At 41.9% G+C, this 17365-nt stretch overlaps 1 protein-coding gene across 1 annotated transcript in view; it reads right to left on the bottom strand.

Annotated features, from left to right (window-relative positions):
- Nucleotides 1-12774, bottom strand: part of LOC135730193 (uncharacterized) — a 31000-nt gene extending 18226 nt beyond the window's left edge. Inside the window, exon 1 of the mRNA XM_065248024.2 lies at nucleotides 12474-12774. The gene's annotated coding sequence lies outside the window, so the exon portion shown is untranslated. The remainder of the gene's footprint in view (nucleotides 1-12473) is intronic.
- Nucleotides 12775-17365: the final 4591 nt, after the last annotated feature.

The raw sequence follows: 17365 nt of genomic DNA, 5'->3' as shown, positions 1-17365 counted from the left end.
TACTTTAACTAACTCCTCCTAGAGTTTTCGTCGGATCATCTTCATATTTGGCGAGTGTCATCTTAAGGCCTTTGTGATGCTAAATTGCGAAGGATTTGACTCTACGTAAAAATTTGTGTCGGTTCTGGCCCGACAAAGTTTGATGTTTTCCGATGAAACAGGAAGTTGCTGGAACTCATGCATACAATGTCTGATCAGTCCCAAATTTCACATGATTGCTAAGAGTCCTGACCTGAACACATCTACATAACAATTTTCATTTATAGCCATAGCGCCACCAGCTGGCAACCTGAAGGAACATGTTTTAGCGCCACTTTCAAAATTCAATGCAGCAGCCCTTGGACTGTGTTTAACTTACATGTACGAATTTCGGTATGCTCATGTATTATTACAAGCCCTACAAAAAAGTCTCTTGGAGCAACGCCCTAAACCAAACAGGAAGTCAGCTATTTTGAATTATTTCTCAGATTTTGGCTCAGTTTTTCTCATTTCCAGCAGTCATACTTTAACTAACTCCTCCTACAGTTTTCGTCGGATCATCATCATATTTGGCGAGTGTCATCTTAAGGCCTTTGTGATGCTAAATTGCGAAGGATTTGATTCTATATTAAAATTTGTGTCGGTTCTGGCCCGACAAAGTTGGATGTTTCGTTATGAAACAGGTTGCTGGAACTCAGGCATACAGTGTCCGATCTGTCCCAAACTTCACATGATTGATAAGAGTCCTGACCTGAACACATCTACATGTCAATAGTCACTTATGGTTATAGCGCCACCAGCTGGCAACAGGAAGTGACATGTTTACACTGATTATGCAATGTCCGATCTTTCCCTAACTTCACATGATTAATAAGAGTCCTGGACTGAACACATCTACATGTCAATAGTCACTTATGGTTATAGCGCCACCAGCTGGCAACAGGAAGTGACATGTTTACACTGATTATGCAATATCCGATCTTTCCCTAACTTCATATGATTAATAAGAGTCCTGGACTTAACACATCTACATGTCAATAGTCACTTATGGTCATAGCGCCACCAGCTGGCAACAGGAAGTGACATGTTTACACTGATTATGCAATGTCCGATCTTTCCCTAACTTCATATGATTAATAAGAGTCCTGAACTGAACACATCTTCATGTCAATAGTCACTTATAGTTATAGCGCCACCAGCTGGCAACAGGAAGTGACATGTTTACAATGATTATGCAATGTCTGATCTGTCCCAAACTTTACATAATTGACAAGAGTCCTGGACTGAACACATCTACATGCCAAAAGTCACTTATGGCCATAGCGCCACCTGCTGGCAACAAGAAGTAACATGTTTTACACTGATTATTCAAAGTCAGATCTGCCCTACATTTTACATGATCAATAAGAGTCCTGGACTGAACACATCTACGTGCCAATATTTACATGTAGTCACTCATACTCTCATACACTTTTAAATGGTTCACCTATGTTTACATGCTTAAATGCCTATTTACTACTGTTCCCTTTAATTCTTATGCCACGGCGTGGCGGTGTCATGTGTGCGAGGGCCCTTCCATCACTGCTTGCAGTTTTAATTCATTCTTATAACTTATGTCCATTATAATTTTATTTACTATTCCCATCTGTTTTTCTCATCGTTTTTTTCCACAATAAATTTTCCAATTTGTTTTACCAAGTTGAGGAGTGAAGCAGGGCGTCGTCGTGGAACCAAACAGGGCCCGGTTCCCCGATAACGTTCACTCTTAGCGTGCTAAGAAGACTCAAAAAGATATATCTTACCAAAGTTGTTGATGTTCCTAAGTGTGTTCCCCAAAGTGTCTCTTAGGAAGCTTCTTAACACGCTGCCTCTAAGTACGACGTACAATGGCGCTGTCCCAAGTGAAGGTGCTGAATTATTTGCGATCGATCATTCAGGGATCGATTTTCCACTTCACGCGAAGGTGCATTACGACGTTAAGAAAGACAACACGTTATATACAAATGGAACATTACTCAAATTATTCCAGTCACATTTATTTTAACATAGTTTAAGTTATCCGTAAAATATAAACTATTAATTAAACGATCAAATTGTCAGTAATACGGGTAGACGAACAGGGTATCCCTCGCTATTTATCCACCCTCCTTATCCCGTTGTGCCACTTGTGTCGCTTCTTGACATGGGTTTTGACTTTAAAAAAATATGTAATACACTTTTATACGAATGTTAAGGTACTTAACAATCAGAATTGATTGGCAAGCAGCCGCAGTATTTCTGTTTAATGCGGTATTGCTTACAATTACTGTTTTCAATAAAAAGCAACCTATCTACAATAAACAGAGAGAGAGTTAGATAGAGAATATGGTCTGAGAAGATCTCCATAATTAGTTGTCTTGGAAGGCGGTTTTTTTATTTAGCCACGTCAGGCAAAATGTCAAAAGGTTTAAGGGTTGACGAATAAAAAATTGGCATGGATTAAACAGTTACGCGGCCGGTGTTGTGTGGAAGTCTGTTATGTGTTTTTAACACATGATATGTTAATTCTTCATATAAATTGAAAGTTTTAATGGCTACTGAGATGTATATGTGTGCATTTATGTAATGTATCTTGACTGTTCTTGATTGTAAGTCAATTATTTTTACAGTATGAATCATATTATATGTATAATATTTATTATGTTTGGAAACATAACAGTTTTAAAACAAACAGTAGAGAAAAGAAGAAAATGACTATATGTTAAAAGACATAAAACTGTCAAATATGAAATATTTAATAAATTGTATAATAGAATACATGATATTATTGCTTTTTAGTATAACCAATTGAAATCTTTAATCTTTTTAAATAAATTATAAATGTAACATGATGAAAACGCTATAAACATAGAGGGAACAGACTTCAATGAGGAACAGACACCGGCGCCGTCTTTGATTCATTAGTTCTGATACCAAATAAAGTCAACTGCATAAATAGTCCTGTATCCATTGCAAACATATTTTATTATAAGTCTTAAAAATGTCCATAACATAAAATCATTGTCAGCATACCATAGTTTGACTTGTACTGCGCTGCGCTGATTTCTAAAGACAGCGGCGATAGCGTTTTTGCGCTCAAACAACGCTAAGAGAGAGCTTACGAATGGTCCAGACCAACCTTACGAAAGTGTGACTTACAGAAGATATACTTAGCGTAAGAACGTTTTGGGAATCGTGCCATAGAGTTAAGAGAGAGGTTAAGGAATAGGTTAAGAACTACTTAGCGATAAGAACGTTTTGGGGAACCGGGCCCAGGTCATTTGTGAGGCGGCAGGCTACTTATTTTAAAGTCAAAATATTTAAAGTCTATAGTATAACTATTGTTTAACGTATTTTATACTTAATTTTATACTTGTAATGTAATGTATATGACTCAAAAATACCCCGATGAAAATGAACCATGCTTTTACTATAGTAAAAGTGTAGTAACCATGTTTCTTTGGTTGGACTAATAAAGTTAACATTTGTACAGCCACAGTTTTTTTTTGTACAGCCACAGTATTACTACAAATAAGTCAGTGTGGTTAGCTCCTCCCTCCCGCACGAAATAGGTTGTGGGCAATATTAGCCGTTAGAGTGTGCATTGATCTGCACTTCGAATTCTAACCGGAAATAGTAGACCATCCGGGTATCTTTGGGATACTCATTTCAACATACTACGATTTGGGACGCATACTATTTAGGATCGGATAGTATGCGAATTGGGACTCAGCCATAGACCGTAAAAAAATATGGACGTAGTGTCCGTGACGTCACCCATTGGCTTGTGAAGATCGTTTTTGAAGCTTAAAGTAGGCGTTGCCTGCCGTCGCCATCTTGGTCGCGCGTCACCGCGAATCACTCGCGGAAAAAACGAAAATGTTTAAATAGAATGTTGTAGCAAGTGTTAAGAGGTGGAAAGTAACGAATTACATTTACTCACGTTACTGTAATTGAGTAGTTTTTTTGTGTACTTTTACTTTTTTTTGTAGTTTTTAAAATCTGTACTTTTACTTTTACTTAAGTATGTTTTATAGTAGTATAGAAGTATTGTACTTCACTACATTTTAAATCATATCCGTTACTGAGTAAAAAAAATATTTTAACTCTTTCCCCGCCATTGACGAGATATCTCGTCAATTAAGAGAAAACGCTTCCCCGCCAATGACGAGATTTTCCGTCTTTCCGCAATACCGCTATTATCCACCAGGTGGCGCCCTTCCGCAACTTTTTAAAACCGGAAGTATTGCCCTATGGCAAGCGGCTGCATGTCCGTGTCTGTTTTAAAGATCGCTCTGAATGGGATCTCTATGAAAAGTCCGTCACAAAAATGAAATTATCTCTGCTTTTTGCTCAAAATGTGGTGTTTTTGCAGAAACCTACCCATATTCAAAAGCTGATTACAAAAGAACCACTGAAGGTAGGAAGAAACGTTTTTTTTGTTTGAAAGCAGAGGGTCTGTTCTTTCATTTGGTATATTGTATGTTTATATATTTAAAGAAGAACATTTTCTGGAAGGCATTAAACTTTGGTGAAAATCATGAAAAACGCTGGCGCTGGCTGGCAACTTTTTTTTAAAAACGCTGGCGGTGAAAGAGTTAAAAAGGCAAGGTGATAAAGACGCGCAACATATGGTTGATGGGCGGGGGAACGCGCAAAAATAACAATGGAGACGGACGAGACAGGCGCTTGCTAATGCAGACCCGCCTCAGTTCAAATCTTATGAAAGAAAACCCTGGTCATATTTAAGCGACCACTTTCCACTGACGCGAAGCGATTGTTTCTTTCATATGAAAGGTAGGTTCTCTTTCATCATCTCGTGTTCGAGATCCACCTATGGGAAGGGCATCCGTACCTGACCTCTACAGAAGCATCCAATTGCACCAAGTCTGGCTAGACAGACAGAAGCGCACAGCCAATGCCAGGTAAGACCACACCCTCTTACCTGCTGGCATATAAGGCCAATGCGCGCTGCTCCTCCTCAGTTGACATTCGCTTCTCGCGATCTCTACACGGATACAGTTCGGCTGGTTTTTCACTGTTCACTGTGTGTTTTCAGGAGGAATTATCGGCAGATCAACCTCCGCCTGACGTGTCAGTTGTTATCCCAGCCAGGTTAGCTGTGTCTATTTCTTCTTGCATCTTCGAGCCGCCCACGCTCGTGCTTCCTTTTCTTCCCCTCATCAACGGCTGCCCGCCACGGATTTCTCCGTATTTTTCGCTGGGATGTCGCTTTCGAAAGCTTCCGCTACTCCCAGGAAGTCTTCATCACCGGCCTGCCCGGCCGCGTGTGGAGCTTTAATCGCCGCAAAACATTCTCAAGAGTTCTGCGTGGTTTGCTTGGGCCTCAAGCTTGCAGAGGAAGCTCTGCTAAATCCGGAGAATTGCAGCCATTGCCTTTCGCTGACGAAAAAGCTGCTGCGGCACCGTCTTAAAGTTGCTGCGACCCAGTGCGGAGACGATGGCCTTTCTGGTTCGGATGAGGGGCTTGGTGAAGCGGACGCGCCACCGGAAACATCCAAAGGCGCGTCCTCCCTCAGTTGGGCCGACATGCCCAATCCTGCATTCCCAGAAGAGGACATCTTCCGGGAAATTGCTGCGTTAGCAGGCGAACCGGCCGGTTCCTGCGACGCTGACGACGCGGACCTTCTTGGGACCTCAGAGGATGAGGAGGCCATCCCGCCCTCTTGTGCTTCCCAGGTTAATCCCACCGCGGCTTTACCCCAGTCCATTCTCCTCGAGGTGTGTGAGCGTGCGGCCGCGCGGCTCAAAGTCGAGTGGCCGGCTCCACAGAGCGCCAACGACCAAGAGAGGGACATTTATGATGGGAAAGTGCTGGGACCCCCTCCTGGCCCAAGGAAACAACTTTTTCCTGTTCTTCCTGCGTGCGCTAAACACATGAAGCACTACTGGAACACGGTCTCGCTGGCCTCGAGGTTAAGGATATGGCGGCTCTTCGCATGGGCGACCCGCCCACGGTCGAGCCATCGATCGGCAGACACCTCAACCCCATCCAGGGTGGGCTGCTCGCTCCCCCGAAGCCGGTCCTACCGAATAAAATAGACGTTTTTCTGCGTCGGTTCTGCAGGCCTTTTTATAAGTCCTCAGCCCTGGCGGTAAGGGCCCTCAACGTTTCCTCGCTCCTTTCCGCCTATCAGGCGGAGAATCTGGACGACTTGGGGGCCCAGCTGGACAAGGGGACTCCTTCGCCGACCTTATGGAAGGAGATCCTCATGGTTAACGACCTTGTTCTCCGTAACGCTCGACAGGCCGTCCAGGCATGCGGGCGTTCTATGGCGCTCTCCGTGGCAGGGGAGCGTGCGCTTTGGCTCAACCTGTCGGGCCTTCCCGACAGTGAGAAGAGGCGCATCGCTGGTGCGCCGGTTGAGCCTGGCCAGGCTCTTTTCGGCCCCGCCGTGGCTTTGATGCAGCAACGGTGTGATGACAAAAAGAAGGAGGACGAAGCTTTCAAGCTCTGCCTTCCCAGGAAGGCGAACACACGGCAGGTGCCCCCTGCTCGTTTCTCTAACCCCCCTGCCACGGCTCGGAACCCGCATCACAGTAAGGAAAGACCCCACAACAAACGCCCTCCACGGCAAGGTAACCCACCGCCTGCTAAATCCTGTGTAAAACCGCCTTCTGCTCCTGCTGCGGCTGCGGCAGGGAAACCCCCTAACCCGACCCCTAACTACCCGAAACGCAAGCGGCCGGCCTGATGTTCGTCCGTGTGGGGTACGGGGTCCTTGTTCACGGCCACAAGCCCATCGGACTCTCTTTTAACCCCAGAGTTCCCGTCCAAGAGACGGAGCTTTTCTCTCGATGGAGTCGACCACCCCCTTCAAAAGGCTGCCCAGCCCGTGTGTTCGGTGGACGTGTGTTCTCCCCCCACGTTCAGGGGGTCAGTTGTGAGGAAATGTACAATAAGCACAAACATTGTTTCCCTCACCCAACAAATAAAGGCTTCGGCCCAAGTGTTTCCCAACACAAAACACACAAAAAATACCAAAAACACAATAAAACAAACGAATCAAATGAATTCGTTTCAGAGAGAGGACATCTCTCTACAGAGAGAAAATCTCTCTCTGAACCCACGCATGTCGCCCCTTGTTTGTCCACTAGATGGCGCCATTGCATCACAAATGAGTCAACCGGCCGCTCACGGGTTGAGCTACGCGTCCCCGGCGCTGGCAGGGACTCTCACGAGTCACGAGCCAGCCTGGCGGACGGTAGCAGCGCCCGATTGGGTTATGAGAACAATCACGCAGGGCTACAGACTACAGTTTGTCAAGAAACCCCCGCTTTTCAACGGTATTCTCTTCTCTCACACAGTGGAGAATTCCGCTCACATTCTGACACAGGAAATCTCCTCTCTCCTAATAAAGGAAGCGATTCAGGTGGTGCCCCCCGATCTGATAAATCAGGGGTTTTATTCTCGTTATTTCCTGGTTCCAAAGAAGGACGGTTCTCTCCGCCCTATTTTAGACCTCTGAGTGTTGAAAAAACATTTAAGGAAACACAATTTCAGAATGTTAACCCACGGTTCTCTGGCCTGAGCCATAAAACAGAATGACTGGTTCACCTCGGTCGATCTGAAGGATGCTTTTTTCCACATAAGCATTTATCCGCCTCACAGGAAGTTTCTGCATTTCGCATATCAGAACATATGTTACGAATTCACAGTTCTTCCTTTCGGTCTCTCTCTCAGCCCTCGGACATTCTGTCTGTGCACGGAGGTGGCTCTCGCCCCTCTAAGAATGTCAGGTCTACGGATTTTGACATACATAGACGTTGGCTCATCATAGCAGAGTCGAAAGAGAAAGTGCTGCGGGAAACCCACCGTGTGCTCTCTTATATCACGTCCCTGGGTTTCAGAGTGAATGTGAACAAAAGCAATTTCACACCCAGTCAGAGTGTGATTTTTCTGGGGCTGGAACTGAACTTGGTCTCCATGCAGCGCATCTTTCTCAGGAGCGTGTCCGCGCTTTAATGAATTGTGTGTCACAGTTCAGAGAGGGGGAGAGAGTGGAGTATCGTTCATGCCTCAGATTACAGGGTCTTATGGCCTCAGCTATTTTTCCCCTGGGTCTCCTGAGAATGAGACCATTCATGAAATGGGTTTTGTCACTACATTTCAGCCCGTTACGCAATCTCTGTCGCGGTGTCACAGTGACGCGCACCTGTTCGGCAGCTCTGCGCTGCTGGTGGAATGCAGACTTTTACACACAGGGGACATCCTTGGGGACAGTTATGCTGCGGAAAGTCGTGACGACAGATGCATCCCTAATGGGGTGGGGTGCAACCCAGGAGTGCAGAACGGTGAACGGGCTGTGGCCGAGCGGTCTCTGTTCAGCGCACATAAATTATTTGGAGCTCCTTACCATATGGAAAGCTCTGAATCATTTTCTGCCGCGTCTGCAGGGGCATCACGTGCTTGTTCGCTGCGACAATACTACAGCTGTGGCATACATCAATCGCCAGGGTGGTATGCGCTCATCTAAACTCCACAATCTAGCTCACAAGCTGTTAGTGTGGAGCAAGGGCGTTTTTCTGTCGTTACGCGCGACTCATGTTCCGGGCATTCTGAACAGGGGCGCGGATCTTCTGTCAAAGGGAAACCCTCTTTACGGGGACTGGGTCTCCATCCGCAAGTGGTGTGTGCGATATGGAGGTGTGTTGCTGTACGCTTTCCCCCCTCTGTGCCTTATAATTCCCACACTGTCCAGAGTGAGAGAGAGAGGCTTGTCTCTCCTACTGGTGGCACCCAGATGGCCCAAAGCTCAGTGGTTGGCAGAAATAATTCCTCTGCTATATGCCCGGCCGTGGCCCCTCTCCCTCCGCACAGACCTGTTGTCTCAAGCGAATTGGGAAATTTATCACCCACACCCGGACAGGGTGGCTCTTTGGGTTTGGCCCGTGAGAGGACAAACTTAAACGCGTTGGGATTACACCCGCGCGTAATTGCTACTATTCAAAATGCCAGAGCCGTCTCTACACGGTCCTTATATGGTTGTAAGTGGCAAGTGTTTGAAGGGTGGTGTAATGAGCACGATCTCATATCTTATCAGTGCTCAGTCCCTGAGATTTTGCGTTTCTTACAAAACCTTATGGATAAAGGCAGGTCTTTTTCCACAATTAAGGTTTACTTGGCGGCTATTTCTGCTTGTCACGTAGGGTTTGATGGCTCTACTGTCGGGCAGCACCCTTCAATCTGCAGATTTATGAAGGGTGCCCGTCGTTCTTTGCCAGTCATCAGGAAGTCTGTCCCTGAATCAGGGCCGGCGTCATGGGGGGGCATTCGCGGGCAGTGCCCCCCCGAACAGGTTGTTGTGCCCCCCTACAAAGTTTTTTATTAATTTAATATATATCAAGAATAATTAAAATAAATTAAACATTGAATGTTTCATGACTTGTAATGTAATCAAATGAGGAAAATATAGTTGATATATGTTTTCTTTAATTAAAATAGACCAGTTTCTCTGATTGGATGTATTGCCGCGTCTCACCCGTCTTAAGTCTTTAGCATATTTGTGACTTGATACTAGCAACGTGTTTTTTCGCGGCATTTTATGGATTGTGTAAAATATGGATATTAGAACATTTAGAACGAACCAGCACCGCCTGCTTCATCTGACTTCATGCAAACACAGACTGGCTCAAACTCAGAGATTAGAGGTGAGGTGGAATTTACAAATCTACAGGACACTGTTTTAAGGAAGTTTAATGTTCTTACACGCCGTCTTCAGCTATTTCAAAGGTAAGTTAGCGTTGTTTTAAATTACGTAAGCTTAAATGTGAAGTGTGGCTATAGACCGTTAACAGCATTACGACGTGATTATGGAATAGCGGCTTTTTTTTAAAGCTAGGACGCGGTGTGCGCTGCGCTATGAAACCCATTCATTTCAATGGCTTGCGCCGCGCGAGGTCGGTTTGTTGTTACGTCGAGTTAAAGCGCGAGCGCAGCGGAGCTCAGCTTGCGCTCACGCCGCGGTCGAAGTTCAATAGTTTTGCGCATAGTTTGTGGTCTTTTGCACTTTATACGGGAAATGAGCTGACAGTCTGTACCAGTTGTATGAGTGTGTGCTTGATGTATTTGTTGTTTTAATGTCTTGTTTTTGCAAGTTATTGTTGCTATTGCGTGCCCCCCGTTGGAAGCCGAGTGCCCCCCTGTTAGTTATGGTCTGGCGCCGGCTCTGCCCTGAATGGGACCTCTCCATGGTGCTGGACGCCCTGTCTCAATACCCCTTTGAGCCCCTAGGTGTTATTTCCTTTAAGCTGCTGTCTTTTAAGGTAGCTCTGCTCTTTGCTCTAACATAAGCAAAATGTGTTAGCGAACTGCATGCACTTTCTGTACACCCTTCATGCACTAAATTCTCTCCGAGTGGAGATAAGGTTTTTCTTAAACCTAACCCGGCATTTATGCCTAAGTGCTTCCCTGCGTTCACATCGGAGGTGCTGTCCGCTTTTCACCCTCCTCCTTTTTCCTCTGCAGGGGTTCAGAGGCTTAATGCTCTATATCCTGTTCGTGCATTACAGACGTATATCGACAGGACTAGGGTTTTCTGGAAGAGTGACCAGCTCTTCATCTCATGGGCGCCCCCTCACAGAGGGAATCCCGTATCTAAGCAACGCCTTTCACATTGGCTTGTGGACGCGATTGCCTTGGCATACGAATTGAAGGGAGTGCAACCACCTGGGGATATCAGAGCTCATTCTACGAGAGGCGTGGCCACCTCTTGGGCTTTGTTTAGGGGAGTGTCACTGCAGGACATCTGCTCTGCTGCGAGCTGGGCTTCTCTCCACATTCGTGCGTTATTATCGGTTGGATGTTACTAAAACCTCAGTAGCACGTTCCGTTTTGGGTGTAGGGTCATCATAGCCCTTCACTGCCGCATACCTTTTTCCTACTGTTGTCATTATAGTAGGAACAAAGCGCTTACGGGTTTTGAGCTCGTTCATGTTACCAAGCATGCATTCACATCCCTGCCCTAGTTTGTTTTTTGCATTTATGGGTTTCCCTAGGGTGTGCTTTTTACATATTTTCTGCCTTGCATGCGCACTACAGCCACTTGTGTGTGCGTGGGGCACATTATTATAGGACGTGTTGGGCACCGCCCCCTGGGGTGACCGTTCCCTTTTTTGTACTGGCTTTCATACCTCACTGGGAGTGTGTTGGGCAATCGGGGAGCTGTCCATGTCTCTCCCATAGGTGGATCTCGAACACGAGATGATGAAAGAGAACAATAGGTTACTTTCGTAACCCCGGTTCCCTGAAACATCGAGTGGAGAGATCCACCAGCTTTGCCCCGCTTGATGCACGAGAAGCAAATACACTTACTGAGGAGGATTAGCGCGCATTGGCCTTATATGCCAGCAGGTAAGAGGGTGTGGTCTTACCTGGCATTGGCTGCGCGCTTCTGTCTGTCTAGCCAGACTTGGTGCAATTGGATGCTTCTGTAGAGGTCAGGTACGGATGCCCTTCCCATAGGTGGATCTCTCCACTCGATGTTTCAGAGAACCGGGGTTACGAAAGTAACCTATTGATTCATGCTTTGAGTACGAAATTGCTGACCGGGTTTTTACCGCTCATTTGCACGACGCGTTTTTAATACCATGCGCATTATCTTCCGAGGTATAAGTTAGCATCAAGAATGCGCAGGTCATTAGACATTGCAGAGAGAGAGAGAGAGAGAGAGAGAGAGAGAGAGAGAGAGAGAGAGAGAGAGAGAAATGGTCTGAAATCAGGTACCCAGGTCAGGGAAGCTAGAAGACAATAAACGTGTGAAAAGTGTAAAGCCACGGCACTCATCTCATTATATGCTCATTTAAACTATATATAGTTTAATAAAATAATGTATGTTACCAGCAATACATCAATTACAACCCTACTGGGGATTGTATTTACTTGCTGCTGACCACCTTCAAAAGTGCATAACTCACATGAAAAAATCATTCAACAATTCCATAAATGTTTCTTAGTTTTAAAAAGCTTTTTATTTTATTAACTTTTTGTTATTGCACTTTAATTGTAAAGATGTTCCTACAATTAAAACAATTAGTTTAAGATTTATATTCCCTTGTCGTCTTTGAACTATACTAGAATCATCCACCTCTCCCCGCTGAAAAAAAGTAACTTTTACTCTGAGTAAAGTTAAAATGAATTACTTTTTACTTTTACCTGAGTAGATTTTTAGACAAGTAACTTTACTTTTACTTAAGTAAAATATTATTAAAGTAACTTTACTTTTACTTGAGTACTTGAGTACAATATTTTATTACTCCACCTCTGCAAGTGTTAGAACAAACCATGGTGTAGGCTAATTTCTGTCACTTTCGGTTTAGTTGAAACAAGAAGTAGAATCATTTTTACTTTAATTTTCTCAGACGGGAAAAACTCTATACAAATAACACTTAGGCAGATAATCATAGAAGAGTCGGTTATATTACTATTACTTTATAATAAAACCAAATCGACTTACCAGCGATAATAGAGTTGATTAGGTAGGCTATTTGCTTAGTTTTACTTTCACTTTTGGCCCGGGGTGGGTAATCGGGAGAACCGGGAGAATTCCCGGTGGGCCGCTTCACTTTTGGGCCGGTCAAGGTTTTTTTTTTTTTACATTTGTCACGTTAGTGAGTCTATCTTCTCTTAAATGACACTTCACACGTTTCGCATTGACACTGCAGCGCGCAGCCTCTGCATGGGTTGTACCATGTGAGGGAGTTTTCCCCTCCCCTCCCATAGAGTTGGTTCGGTCCATAGCACTAACTTTTCTCCGGTAGGCTGGGCCATGTATGTATCGCTGCAGCCCGGAGACTGCAAGTGGGAGGAGCTTACGCCGCAAGTGGGAGGAGCTTATGCCGCAAGTAGGAGGAATTTCAGAAATGTGCAAGTAGGAGGAGTTTACGCCGCAAATGGGACGGCGGTGAATGAGAATGGCAGGAAGTATCGACAGTAATGAAAATAAACGATCCAATATCACGTTCCTCATCATGGTCTGATTTCTTACAGCTTTGTTATTATTGTGTGTGTCCAATACCACTCACTGTCATTGATGAGGTCACGTTTTTACACCTTTTTTACACTTAAAGTGATGGCGGTTTAAATTCATCAGGCTGTAGGCCTTATTCAAGCACATTTCTGAAGCTCCATATTCTACAATATCAAGTAAATGAACATATTAAAATGTGATGCAACTGAACTTAGTTAAGTGAATGTGTAAATACATGAAAAACATGTGGCTAATGTCATATAAAGTTACCATCCATCTTTATTGCATTATTTTTTTAAATAATAGACTAATGTTCTTCTGAACATGTTACACATATATTACATTTAAATTATTTTTTCAATGAATAAAATCATGTACAAGTCACTCAGAATTGATTGCAAAGGTGTTTATTTTATTTTATTATTTTTAGTCTTTGTAAGGAAACTATATCAGCTCATTAGAACTGATCTGCATGGAGTCAAATCTGCAAAATCCAGGGTGGAAGGTTTTTGAATAAATGCCCTGGAGCTCACCTCGCTTTCCCTTCCCAGCATAACCTGGTGGATACACAAGAAGCAAAATAACAACTAGGGTTTATGGTTGACAGTGAACATTTACAAACATTAGGAATAATTTCTCAGCTCTGTTGGTCAATTGAATGGTGTCCAGAACTTTTAAACTCCAAGGGATGACATAAGTAAATTTGATTTTTAGTTTTCCTTTAGACTAACAACTAGTTTATTCATCACCAATTTACACAAAAAGTACCAGGTGTGCAGCATTTGTACTCAAACCCACACTCCAAACAAGTGGAGAATGAGTACATCTTCCAGAAGAGCTGTTTGTAGTGAGATGTCTTTTTTCCAGCATGTAACACCTGAGGTGAAAAAAAAATCACATAACATTATCAATGATGTTCTTGTTATGCATTTTATTTTTTAATGTCAATATTTACTTTCTAGCCATAAGAAGTGTGCCTGATTCTTGAACTTGTCATCACCAACTATGTCCCTGAACCTTGAGCAAGCCAATGACAGGGTCGTGTAGGCAGCAACTTCAAGAAGTATGTTCTTCAGCAACGCTCCTGATAACTGAAAAGTTAGCACAGGCCATTACATTTTTTTAAAAAGCACATTATATAACATTCAACTACCTTGAAGATAAAGCATGATGGAGGGTCATTATCTTTTAACAGCTCATCCTTAAAGAAAAATATAAGTGGATTAAAATTGTTCTATGATGCACATTTTAAATCATCATTGCAATTGATTATGCATAGCTTGCTAAAAATAGAGGGCACAACTGGGGTTTGGTCTGCTGAAATGAAGTAAATTAAAATTAGCTGACCAATATTATAGTTACATAATTTGAAACCCAGCAAAGTATATGTATTTTGTTTTATATCAAAGTTCTTACTTTCATATGCAAGTTCAGTTTTTTTCTTCCCGTAGGTTTCAGGGAGTGCAGAGCATTCTTCTTCTTCTTCTTCTGAAAGAGAATTAGAATTAAAACGTGATAAAATTATCCATTATTTTTTTATTTGACAAAAAATATCAGCAAAATATAAAAAGCTGACAATACCAGGTACAACAGCTCATTTTCTCTTTCTCCCATGTCTTGTACAATTTGATTATCATGCAACAAAAACAAATAAAGTAAGAAATAGAACAAGTTCAATATCAAAATTAATTAAATGCAAGGGTGCATTACATTGATTACAAATTACAGTAAAGACTTTTGTAAATATAGAAAAAAAATCGAATTAATGGTCCAATTTTAAATTATTCACCAATGAATACAACAACATTTGAATACAAAAACATTTCAAAATCTTGCCAACCCCTAATAGTATTAAGAACAGCTATTAAAGGAGTTTGATAGAGCAAGTAGTGTTTACACCTGCTGATTTTTATCATCACTGAAACACTTTGTTTGTTCTTTTCACTCAAATAGTGTTATGAGCGAGTCACTAAATCATTCCGTTCCATGTCTTCCCAAAACAGTTTACAGACTGAACAAGATTTCTTCACTTCTTTAAGAGTTTCTTAAAACACCACGTTAAAAGTACAGCTAATTTTTTCACACTTAATTTTCAAGCAAGATGGCACACCACCATTTTCCTATGTTCTTCATGTTTAGCTGTGTACATAAAGTAATGAATTAGTACAATTTTCAATTATATTTAAATGCATATAGCTACAAAAATAAATACTTACTTCAGTGAAGTCAAACTTCTGTCCCAGAATAACATACAGTGCATACTATAATATGCAAAGACACAACAAAAAAAGTTAAATGGGTAACAGCAATTGATTACACCTCGATGTTCCTCATTTACAGTACGTACTTGCCATCAAGACAAACACTCCACAGTTATTTGACAGCCTTTGTCCTGCATTTTCCTAGTAATGAAATCAAACACACCATAAATTATTAATTGATGTGATAAACACACAACAACTTGTAAATTAAGAACTTTATACATTACAGCAGAAGCTGTGAGTCATGTGGAACATCAAAAAATATCTTTCACTGATAAGTGAACCTAAAACACAATAACATGCGTTTCACATTTATTTCACTGATTGTTATGAGTAATACATTTTATAAAATAATTATGATATTAAAACAAATGTTTCAATTACATTACATTACATTACATTATGGATTACAAATGAAAAGTTTTAAAATAATTGCATGCATTGTACAATTAAATTAGGAGTTGTAACGTTATTGTAATATCAAATCCATTTACAAAACGTTTAAGACATTTACAATTTGAAAATCAATGCAGACCTAAAACGTACAAACATTACACAGCCACAATACCTTATTATTATGGTCTTCAGAATCCATAATCTGGAGAGCAAATTGTAGAAATGGAATGCAGAAAAGATTTTGTCATCCACTTTACAGATTTTCTAATTTGTGTGCTAATAAAAAACTACAGAAATGTATCTGGATACACTTTACCCTTATCTTTTTTAATACATCAAGACTAAAAACAGCGTACAAACGGCATTATAAAATGGTCTTCTTCAGAACTTATAATGCTTTTTTACAAAACTAAAAACTGTACAGCAAGCTACCCCTTCTTTTCAACAACACGCTGACATGTGAATTGTGAAAGCGGTTTTCTTCTTTGTTTTCTGATCGATCGCTACAAAACTTAAACATTAGCGCCACCAACTGTGGAGCATAAACCAATGGCTGCTACAGGTGATATAAATAAACCAATCAAATTCCTCTGGAAGTTTGTACAGCCCACTTGCGGGTAAAGCTCCACCCACTTGCTGCTTACCCACCCATTTGCAGCTGGCTCCGACCTCCTTTTATACCCACCTCGGCTGGGCCGGCCCTACCGTAACAATACGCGTCTGAGAGGAGGAGGGCGTAAAAAACAGGTTGAAGAAAAAATCCATTGGAGGAGGATGCTGCCAAATGTGCCAAACCTACAGATTTATTTTCAAGAGGACAAACAAAAGTGGCAACAGGTAACTTAAAGAGAAATAAGCCTAGTAATGATTAGCATTAGCAACGTAATTATTCGGCTAATACCGTTGTCAAACTATTTACAAGCCAAACATTTTTTTTTTTTGTTAAAATATTACCCTTTTGTGTATACATGGCGATTCATAGACTTTGCAAATATTATGCAAGCAGCATCTGAGCAGTCCCCCGCTGAAAATGAGGAGGCCATGAGTAAACAATATGAATTAAAGTTATTTAACCCTCAGGTTGTGTTCAGAACCCTATAACACCTTTTGTTTTCCCAGTCAAAAATGACCAGCCTAAAAAAGCTTATAAATCACTTGTTATGCCATTTACCCATTATTGTATTCAATATTTTTTTTTTTCAAAATTGTTTTCTTTTTTTAATTAGAACTTTTATATTTCTATTTGCATTAATCATCGGCCTCATAGCATTAGCAATGCTAATAATTTATCAACCTTTCCTTATGGAATACACTCTAAAAAGGGCTGGGTTATTTATATATTTTATATATTGGACAGAACACGCTGCTGGGTTAAAATTGACCCAGTGCTGGGTTGTTTTAACCCAATTATTGGGTTATTATAATCCATGTTTGCATAACAACAACCCAACATTGGGTTATTTTTAACCCAGCATGGTTCTGCATGTGTTCTGTCCAATATTTACCCATTATGGGTAAAAAGTAACCCTAATATTTTTAGAGTGTAGAGGAATATTTTTGTTAACTTCTTACCTTAAGTGAAATATTATTTAACTTTTACCTTATTTGTTGAACCATGATATTAATAAAAACTATAGTAAGAGCTGAACTGTTGCTTTATTTATCCAATTTGAAAAAAGTGCTAATTTGGAATAACACTATGGAAAAAGTGGGCCGGTCTTG

The sequence above is a fragment of the Paramisgurnus dabryanus genome, chromosome 11 (assembly GCF_030506205.2).
Source record: "Paramisgurnus dabryanus chromosome 11, PD_genome_1.1, whole genome shotgun sequence".
Classification (NCBI taxonomy): Eukaryota; Metazoa; Chordata; class Actinopteri; order Cypriniformes; family Cobitidae; genus Paramisgurnus; species Paramisgurnus dabryanus.
This window is presented reverse-complemented; position numbering and strand designations above follow the sequence as displayed.